Here is an 8,932-nt window from a genome sequence, read left to right on the forward strand (position 1 = left end):
TATGCATTGAACTTTTAAAAAATTTTTACTGAGAGAGAGAATAGTACAAAAAGTACAAGCAATTCAGCTCAGCCTTTGATTCAAAAAAGCTTATGTTCTAGTGTATGCAATATATATACTTTATATATTATAGATATTGTACAAATATAAAGTACATTTTTTATGGAATACTATGCATATGATATTTTATTGATAATCATGAGAATTTCTGGTTTTAACCCAGCTGAAAAATCCAGATCCTTGAGATTTTAGTCTTGTCACAGATAAATATGTAAGTTTATGAAAAACATTTGAAGTTTCATTCTATACAACCATAGGGAAGTTAGTAAAATGGAAGAATAATTGCAAAGTGTTTTGCAGATTTTGGGAGCTAAGAATTGATGGTGGTCTTTTAAAATTATTAGGAAATGGGGATCAATATTGACAATCAACTATATGCTAGGATGTATATCAAGGTCTTTGTATATATGATCCCATTTAACACTCACAATAATATTTTGAGGTATGTTTTATAACCTCCATTCTATAAATAAGGAAACAGATGAGGCAGTTAGGTTTACACTTCCCCCAAATTATATACTCAGTAGGTGGGGGGCTGCACTCCAATCACAGATCTAAGAGTGGAGATTCTGCTCTGTGCATTCTTCTATGGCTGCCTTTTAGGAGACTCAGAAGTACAATCAAATCTGCATTTATATTTCCCATTTAAAGGTCATCATGCTTCAATTTTAGATATTTTGGGGGGCCTTTTAAGGCTCTATAAATCATAATAGGCTCATTTTCTGAGGTTTAAAGATTGGTGGGTGAGAAGGATTGATTTGAAGACTACATGAGATAATTACAAGACAACCAAGCTGTGAGCCATGTAGGGCTGCAACTGGATGTAACTAACAATCAACTAGACCTAAGAATTGGAATTTCATCAGGAGGAATAGATCTCAAATGAACAAAGGAGTACAAGACATTCATTTGCATAGGTCTGACTATATGACTATATTAGAGATAACTGATAAATTAACTATACTTGTATAATATTTTAATTTTTGGAAAGTCACTTCATATGTATTAGCTCACTGCTCCTCACACCAACTCTGTGATAAAGGTAATATCATTTTTCCCTCATGGTAGATAAAATCGAAGTCACATTTAGCAAGTAGATGGCAGAGTCTTTGAATATACACCTTCTCACTCCTGACCCTGTGTGTGCTCCACTATAGCACAGGTGTCTTCTACAAATGAGATCCTCAGACATTGAGGGTGGATATTTGTGTAGTTTTATCTTCATGAACAAACCTTAAAAGGCAAAGCAGAGCAGGCCATCTTGAGTCTCAGCCAAAAACACTGGTGGGCCAGCTGCATCTTTCCTTCTTCTCCAGAATTAAAGCAACAAGAAGCCTCTATGATGATGGCAGGTGGGCAATGTAGTTATTTAGCAATTAACAAAGTTTAAAGGGCTCACTCTGAAAAATGTGCCAAGGGGCCTGAATTACTAGTTTTACACTATTCTGAGTAACCTATTATTCTCTGATTTATTTTTAGTCAACTCTGTTTTTCATCTGTCTTGCACTTAATGTTTTGATTAATGCTAAAGCATGTGCATAAATAATTTAAAATTAGGTATATAGCAATTGTGATGGCATTAATGAAAATACTCAATACATTCACAGTTAAGAAAAAATACCTGACAGATGAATCATCTTTAACACCTCTCCTGACAGCTATGTTTTAACACTGTTTTTGTTTATACAGTAAGTTATATGGAAGCAGCTTGTATTAGAGAGAGAGCTTTGTTATTAGAAATGTCTGAGTTCTAATTCAGCTGGAATAGTCTAAGTCTGAGCTTTTTCACCTGAAAAATCAAAGGTAACAGTGTCTAATATACGGGTATTTCGTATATTATATTTAACATATGTAAAATATGACAGGTAGCCTGAACCTAATTAATTGCACCTATTAGGATTATAAAGAATATTCTAGGCACAGTTAAGCTGCTCTGTCCTGGAGCACCTAAAAGAAATAAAAGTAGCAAATGGCAATACAGACCATTAAACTAAAAAATAAGCTTAAACTATGGAAATATGATTTTCTCAGAGCAAAGTCCAAGTAGCACACTTTAAAATTAAAATAGGAAACAGTCTTAAAATACGTGTGACATAAAAATTCTTCAGAATATTAATTTAAATAAAATAAACCCATTGTAAGCTAGGAATTAAAAATGGAAACATGTATTCCACATTTTCCAATAATATTTGGAAATTCAGAGTGTCGAGACTTTCAGAAATTGATAAAGAAAAACTGTATTTTGGAATTACACATTAAAAAAATTAAGGAGAAACTCAAAGAAGTTCATAAGCTTCTTAAAGAAAATAAAACAGACTTCAGCCAATGTGTAGAATGAGGAAAAAGCTAAAGAAGCAAAGATTTGTTTTTTCAACAATGAAACAAAAGTGATTGTGAAAGGAAGATTTGGTGTAGAATATGAAACTAGCCTGTGGCTTAATTTTAAGCAACTGGTAAAAGTAAGAAGGAATTTAACAGACGTTCTTCTTTTAAGTAGCAGAGTGTGAGTGACTTGGAATTATAAAAAGAAAATGTAATCACAGCACAACTTGACTCTTAGCTCACATTACAGTTGTAAAGATGCAGATGTCAATTATTGATTTTATACTTTGTGAATCCACATATAGTTGGATGTGAAAAACTCATTATACAATAGAATATATACGTTGTCGACCTTTACAAGAAAATTAAAGAGAATGATGATAGGTTGAGAGATGGAAGCAGGGAGAGGTGATGGGAAGGGGAAGGATATTAAAATCTTCCACTCACAATTTGGATGTCAAGATATATAGGATACAAAAAAGAAATGATTAAGGGAATTATTTGAAGCTACAAAAAATAAGAAGGTGACTAATCTAATAATATAATTATATTAAGAGAAAAACAAGAAAATATGTGAATTAAGAGATATCTACAGTCCACAAATTTAAAGCAAGCATTAAAAAAGTAAGCCTATAAATATGTTCATTCTACTTTAAATATGAAAGAAAAGTCAGAAAAAAAAAACCCTAAAATGCTCTTTTTACTTTAAGCCCTTCTGTACTATTTGATTTAGAAAAATACGAATATACAAATTTGATGGGAAAAAAATAATGTACTTAACAGTTATTGAAATTGGAGAGTAGATATGGATAATTTTAAATGGAATGCCAAGCGAACATCACCGAATAAAGAAATTCAGCATGCTGACATTGAGTATAAAATTTTCTTATAATATCCTTAAATCAAATGTAAAATAATATTAATTTATAACTTTTAGATATTCTGTATGCTTCTGGTAAAATTTACCCACATGTAATTATTCTTTTCATTGTATAGAGAATACTTTATTAGTTTTTGTAATCAAATCCATGTACACCCATTCCTTGATTTACGTGGCATTTTTTTACATAAGTTTTCTATATGCAGTAAATCTCTCTCCAATCCCCCTACCCCTGCCCCTGTTTATGTGGACTTTTTATATGCGGTTTCTGTTTATGCAGTCTCATTTTACACAGTTCTTTCTTTTTCATTTCCATTGGCAATTACTCCTTCTAAAAAACAATAACTTAACTCAGCAACATACAAAGAACTAATACTAACACACAATTATTAAAGATCTTCCTGTTCATTGGATGGCAAATATAAAAGCATGGGTGACTACAGATGTTTTTCGAGATTGGTTTTACAAATGTTTTGCTGTAGAAGCTAAAAATTATATGAAGGAAAAATGTCTTCCTTTTAAATAATGTACCTGGTCATCCACACAATTTAGAACATCCAAATATAAAAGTTGTATATTTGCCACCAAATACAACTTCCTTGATCCAACCTTTAGATCAAGGCATTATTTCCACCTTTAAGAGTAATTATATTAAATGGAGTTTTAATGATCTTCAAGATCATTATAAACTTTTAATAAACTTGAAGATAATGAATCACAGTTATAAAAATCTGGTATAAATACACAATTTCAAGTTGAATCAAGAATACTGCTTTAGTCTTGAGTGAAATAAAGCCATCAACTTTAAATGCTTGCTGGAAATCAATATGGCCAGAAGTGGTTGTACCAGAGAATATGGTTCCAACTGAAGAGAGATTAACTGACATTATTAATTTATTAAATAAATTTCAAGAAGGCTCTAACAATTTGAATGTAGATGATATTGATGAATTATTGGTTGATCACTAATTAACTGATGATGAATTATCTGAAGGCCATTCTGCTGATGAATACGGTAGTGACTTTGATATGGATCTAAACAACCAGTGAGCCCTAAAATTTAGAACAGGTTTTTAAAAATCTGTTGCAGTGACTATTGAAGAATTTATGAAAACTTAGCAAAAGACGGGGTTGGAAAAAGATCATCCAAAAACATAAATAATGAAACCACAGTAGTACTTCCAAATGTTTCAACTTTGTTTTAATTGGCAACTTTGTGCCAATTAAAAAGAGAGAGTTGATTGCTTTAGATTACAGTACGGACACCAACAGCGAATAAAATTTATTTTGTTTTTTTCTGAATTTTCATTAGCTTTTTTTTGTGAAAATACATGAAATAAATATTTTAATGACTTATATTTGCCTATTTCTTAGGTATTGTTTTCATACTGGTGGACTCTTTTTGTGTGGTTTTCCTTCCACATAAAAAAAAGACACGTGGAACAGATAATCCGTGTAAATCAAAGCTATGGGTGTAGATAAGACCTTACATATTTAATACAGTGCACTATCCCTGTACAAATGGGAAAAATTACATTTAACGTTTATAGATCAATATGGCTCTTAATTTCCATACAGTGCCAACCCAAATGGTACAACTGGGATGCTTTTTCCAAAGCTGACAACACGGCTAGTTTCCAAAAATTCAAATTACATATATATATATACACTCACACATACATATATATACATATGTATATATACACACACACACACACACGTACACACACACATATATATAATATATATGTATGTACTCATTTATTTATTTATATAAAAGACCAGTAGCAGTATGTTATGCATCAATAGCAGCAACAGCTTTCCAAGCTCTGCCGTCATCTGAACAAAATTATAGAGACATCCAGCACACTCCATTAAAAAAAAAAAAAGTAAAAAATAAAGTACATATTGAAAGCAAGACTTGCTAAAGAATAACTTTAAATCTTTCTTCTAACCTGAGATGGATTATTTATTTGAAATTTATGTTTAAAGGCACTAAATAATTCTTTAGCATATAATGTATAAGTATAGATAATCGCTATGTCTAGTGGTACTAATTCACTATTAGTAACTACTGTGCTTCTGTGGTTTAAACATACTTCTAGATAAGGTAAAAGTGTAGCAACAGATAGAATATATTTAGTAAGTGAAATATTTTTCTGGCAAAATATTCATTTGAGATGTAGTTTAAACTTTAAATCTTAAGGAAATGTTCATAAAAATAAAAATTAATAGAATCATACTAAAAAGATACAAGTAGTTTTTTCTCTGACATTATTCTCCTTTTTTCTATTGCACTTCTCTGCTTCTTCCACCGTAATTAGACCCTCATTATTCCTTGCATAGAAGCTTACATGATAACATAACCTCTTATTATCTTCTAGTTTTAATTTTTTTCAAACCTTACTGACCATTATTTTTCGGATCTTATTTCTTAATGTGTTCTTCCATATGTATCTTAGATACCCCACATGTTCCCACTTATTACTTATATTTATAATGTTCTTTCCACCTGGAATATGCTTTCCCCATTTCTCCATGTTGAATTTTTACCCATTCTTTCTGGCCCAACTCAATTGTCCAGACTATAAACTTACTTAGGATGTAGACCACATCTCCAGCAAATGCTTGTGGAACTAAACTGACCTGTTCCACTGTGCTTTCCAAGGATCTACCTATAGCGATAATGTAACCTCGTTATTCATTTGATAGATATTAAGTACAGGTATAATAAAAAGCACAAGGTAGATTCCAGATATTTATACATTTTAGCCTATTGATCTATTTTATAATATTAAAGAGCATATTTTTTTTACTTATAATTGCTAGAAAAGTTCATAATGTGGTTCCTTTGCCTTTATGACAAGGCCGATCATACTTATGATTTATTTGATATTGAGAACTTGGTTAAAAAATACAATCTACAATATTAACATTTTTTTTTCTTTAGGAAAACATAATCCACTTCATATAATTTGTTTCATCATGGGATTTCTAAGATTTCCTAGAGTTGGATGAAGAGTTATGGTGCTAAGTATTAAACTATATTAGACTTAATTTAAAGTATATATTCTATAGTCTACATTATATAAATATATTTATATGTTACACACTGTGTATATTTAATATATTTTATTTTGGATACATTTATATATCCTATTTTCCAAAACTGTAAGCCCCTTGAGGATAGTAAATGTACTTGTTTAACTACATTTATCATCACATAATAGGTCTTCAGGGATTTCTTGAACAGGAAAGGTGGTACAGAAAGATAAGAAAGAGTAAAATTTTGGAAAGGAAAATTATTTGTTCAAATACAATCATCAAGTAGATGCTAAAAAACATGAAAACTTCTTTCAGAAAGTATTCACTTTAGGAAATATTAATTCATTTGAAAAGTGAGTTTGGCCTTCCATATTAGAACTTTCTTTTTTCCTTTTAGTTGGCTCAGATTATCTTTTGCCAAAAAGGAAAGAGTCTCAATATAAACAGTAATTTAAAAATACATTCCAAATGGCTTTTACTACTAATATACTGTTGCTATTACAAACAATATATTTTATTAACAACTACTAGTGAAGGAAAATGCTGCCATTTCTCATGGAAGTTATTGCCTGTCATATTTCATCCCCCCAAAATATGTGTGGGCAAGATCAACAAATCAGTGCCCAATCACCACTTCCTGCCCTTTCATGGGGCCATAAATGTTCATCAGGAGATTTTAACCCAAACTGCCCATATCGAGTGGGCTATATTTTAGTTAAACTAGTGGTTAACCAAAACAGCCAGAAGGGAGAAAAGCCAGAAAGACAAACACTTCTTCTTGTTTTATTATCTCTTTTATAAGGATGTTCTGTTCCTCTCTTTTTAAAATATATGTATTTTTACTATTATATCCATATGTGCCATGAACACAGAAATTTTGAACTCTGTTGCACTCATTTATGCTCTTCTTCTGCTATTAGACAATAAATTTATTGAAAGTAGATATTTCTATTCTCACAACAAAAACAATGTATACATATTTTTTATATAAATTTATTTAAATTAGTTTCAAGTATACAGTATATTGGTTAGACATCTATAATGTTCATAAAATGATCCCCCAATTGCTCCCTCCCTCCTCTGGCCCTCCACTTAGCCATCAAACTAATGCTAACTGCATTCTCTGTGTCATGCTCCCCATACCCAACTATCAACTACTAATTTGTACTTTTTTAACCCTTCACCCCATTCTCCCAGCCTCGCAACCCCCCTCCCCTCTGTCTGTCATCAAATTGTCCACTATATTTGTGAGTCTGTTTTTGATTAGTTTGTTCTTTTTATTCCTTAGATACCGCACATAAGTGAAATCATACGATATTTATCTTTCTCTGCCTGACTTATTTCACTCAGCATAGTAACCTCTAGGTCCATCCATGTCATTGCAAATGGTAGGATTTCATTTTTTAAAGGCAGAGTAATATTCCATTGTATATATAAACCATAATTTCTTTATCCAATTGTTTGTTGATGGGCATTTAGGTTGCTTTCATATCTTGGCCATTGTAAATTGTGTATACATATTTTTATTGAATGGAAAGAAAAAAGTGACCCAAGGAATATTTCTAAAAAGGGCCACTGAACTAACATCTAGGTGTCTTGGATGCTGAAGACATAATTAAAGAAAAGAAATTTAAAGCTAAAAGATTTGGATAAAACATTATCATTATCAATCATGTACCCTCATCAAGGTTCAATGTATTATTATAAATGCCTTTACTATTAAAATCTTTGCTAACAAATGGATTTCTAAGTTTTGTTTAATTATTTCAAATCTTACCTTGGAATTTTTCTAGGACATGATCTATAAAGCATAGCAGTCAGCATGAGACAGGACAGTATTGCATCCTGTCCAGGTTGTTTTATTATTGGAAGTACTAGAGGATGTCATTTAGTAAATTCACTATGGGTATTACTCTAAGCATGGATTATTCAAGCAACATTTGAGCAATACTTCCATAGTGAATTCAGGAGAAAAATAGCTAGTATAACATAACTTAGTAACTTGGATTTTGAACTATATGTATAAAATATTATTTATGGGAATACTAACCTGGGCTACTGGATACTGTCAAAAAAAAAAAAAAAAGAACATGTCAAGGGGTTTGCTGAGTGGTATACTGTTGGTGTTTTTTTCTTCTGGGTACCAGGAATGGGGCTAGAAAAAAAGTTTGATCTTAAGAGCAAAGGTACAAGTTGAACACACAAAGTCACATGTGGCAGAGGACATGAAATGGAATCCAGGAGGGAAGTAAACATGATCGGTATAACTGTTGTACATGAGAAGTACACATCTGAGTTCCATCTTTAGTTCTGTTCTGTAGGTTGCTAGTTGTGATATCTAGTTGTGATATCTACTCCCTCTAGTAACTCTAGCTCATATAATTGTGTTGAACTGATTAAGAGAGACAAAACTGAAAAAGAATCAAACGTAGAAAAAAATAAGATAAAGTTTTAGAATTTATTTTTAAATTTCTGTGAAATAGCCAAGTAGAAGCACCATGTCGGAAACTGACTAAAGACATTCTGGCTCAGAGAACAGAAGTCTTAGTTGGAACTATTTAGGAGTCATCAACATATGGATAGTAATAGTAATAGATGAAAGTATAGGATGTGAAGGTAAGAGAT

At 31.4% G+C, this 8,932-nt stretch overlaps 1 protein-coding gene across 1 annotated transcript in view; it reads right to left on the reverse strand.

Annotated features, from left to right (window-relative positions):
* Nucleotides 1–8,932, reverse strand: part of GRM5 (glutamate metabotropic receptor 5) — a 418,657-nt gene that overhangs the window by 253,661 nt on the left and 156,064 nt on the right. The gene's annotated exons all lie outside the window — the stretch shown is intronic.

The sequence above is a fragment of the Pteropus vampyrus genome, unplaced genomic scaffold, assembly GCF_000151845.1.
Source record: "Pteropus vampyrus isolate Shadow unplaced genomic scaffold, Pvam_2.0 Scaffold84, whole genome shotgun sequence".
In the NCBI taxonomy this organism is placed as follows: domain Eukaryota; kingdom Metazoa; phylum Chordata; class Mammalia; order Chiroptera; family Pteropodidae; genus Pteropus; species Pteropus vampyrus.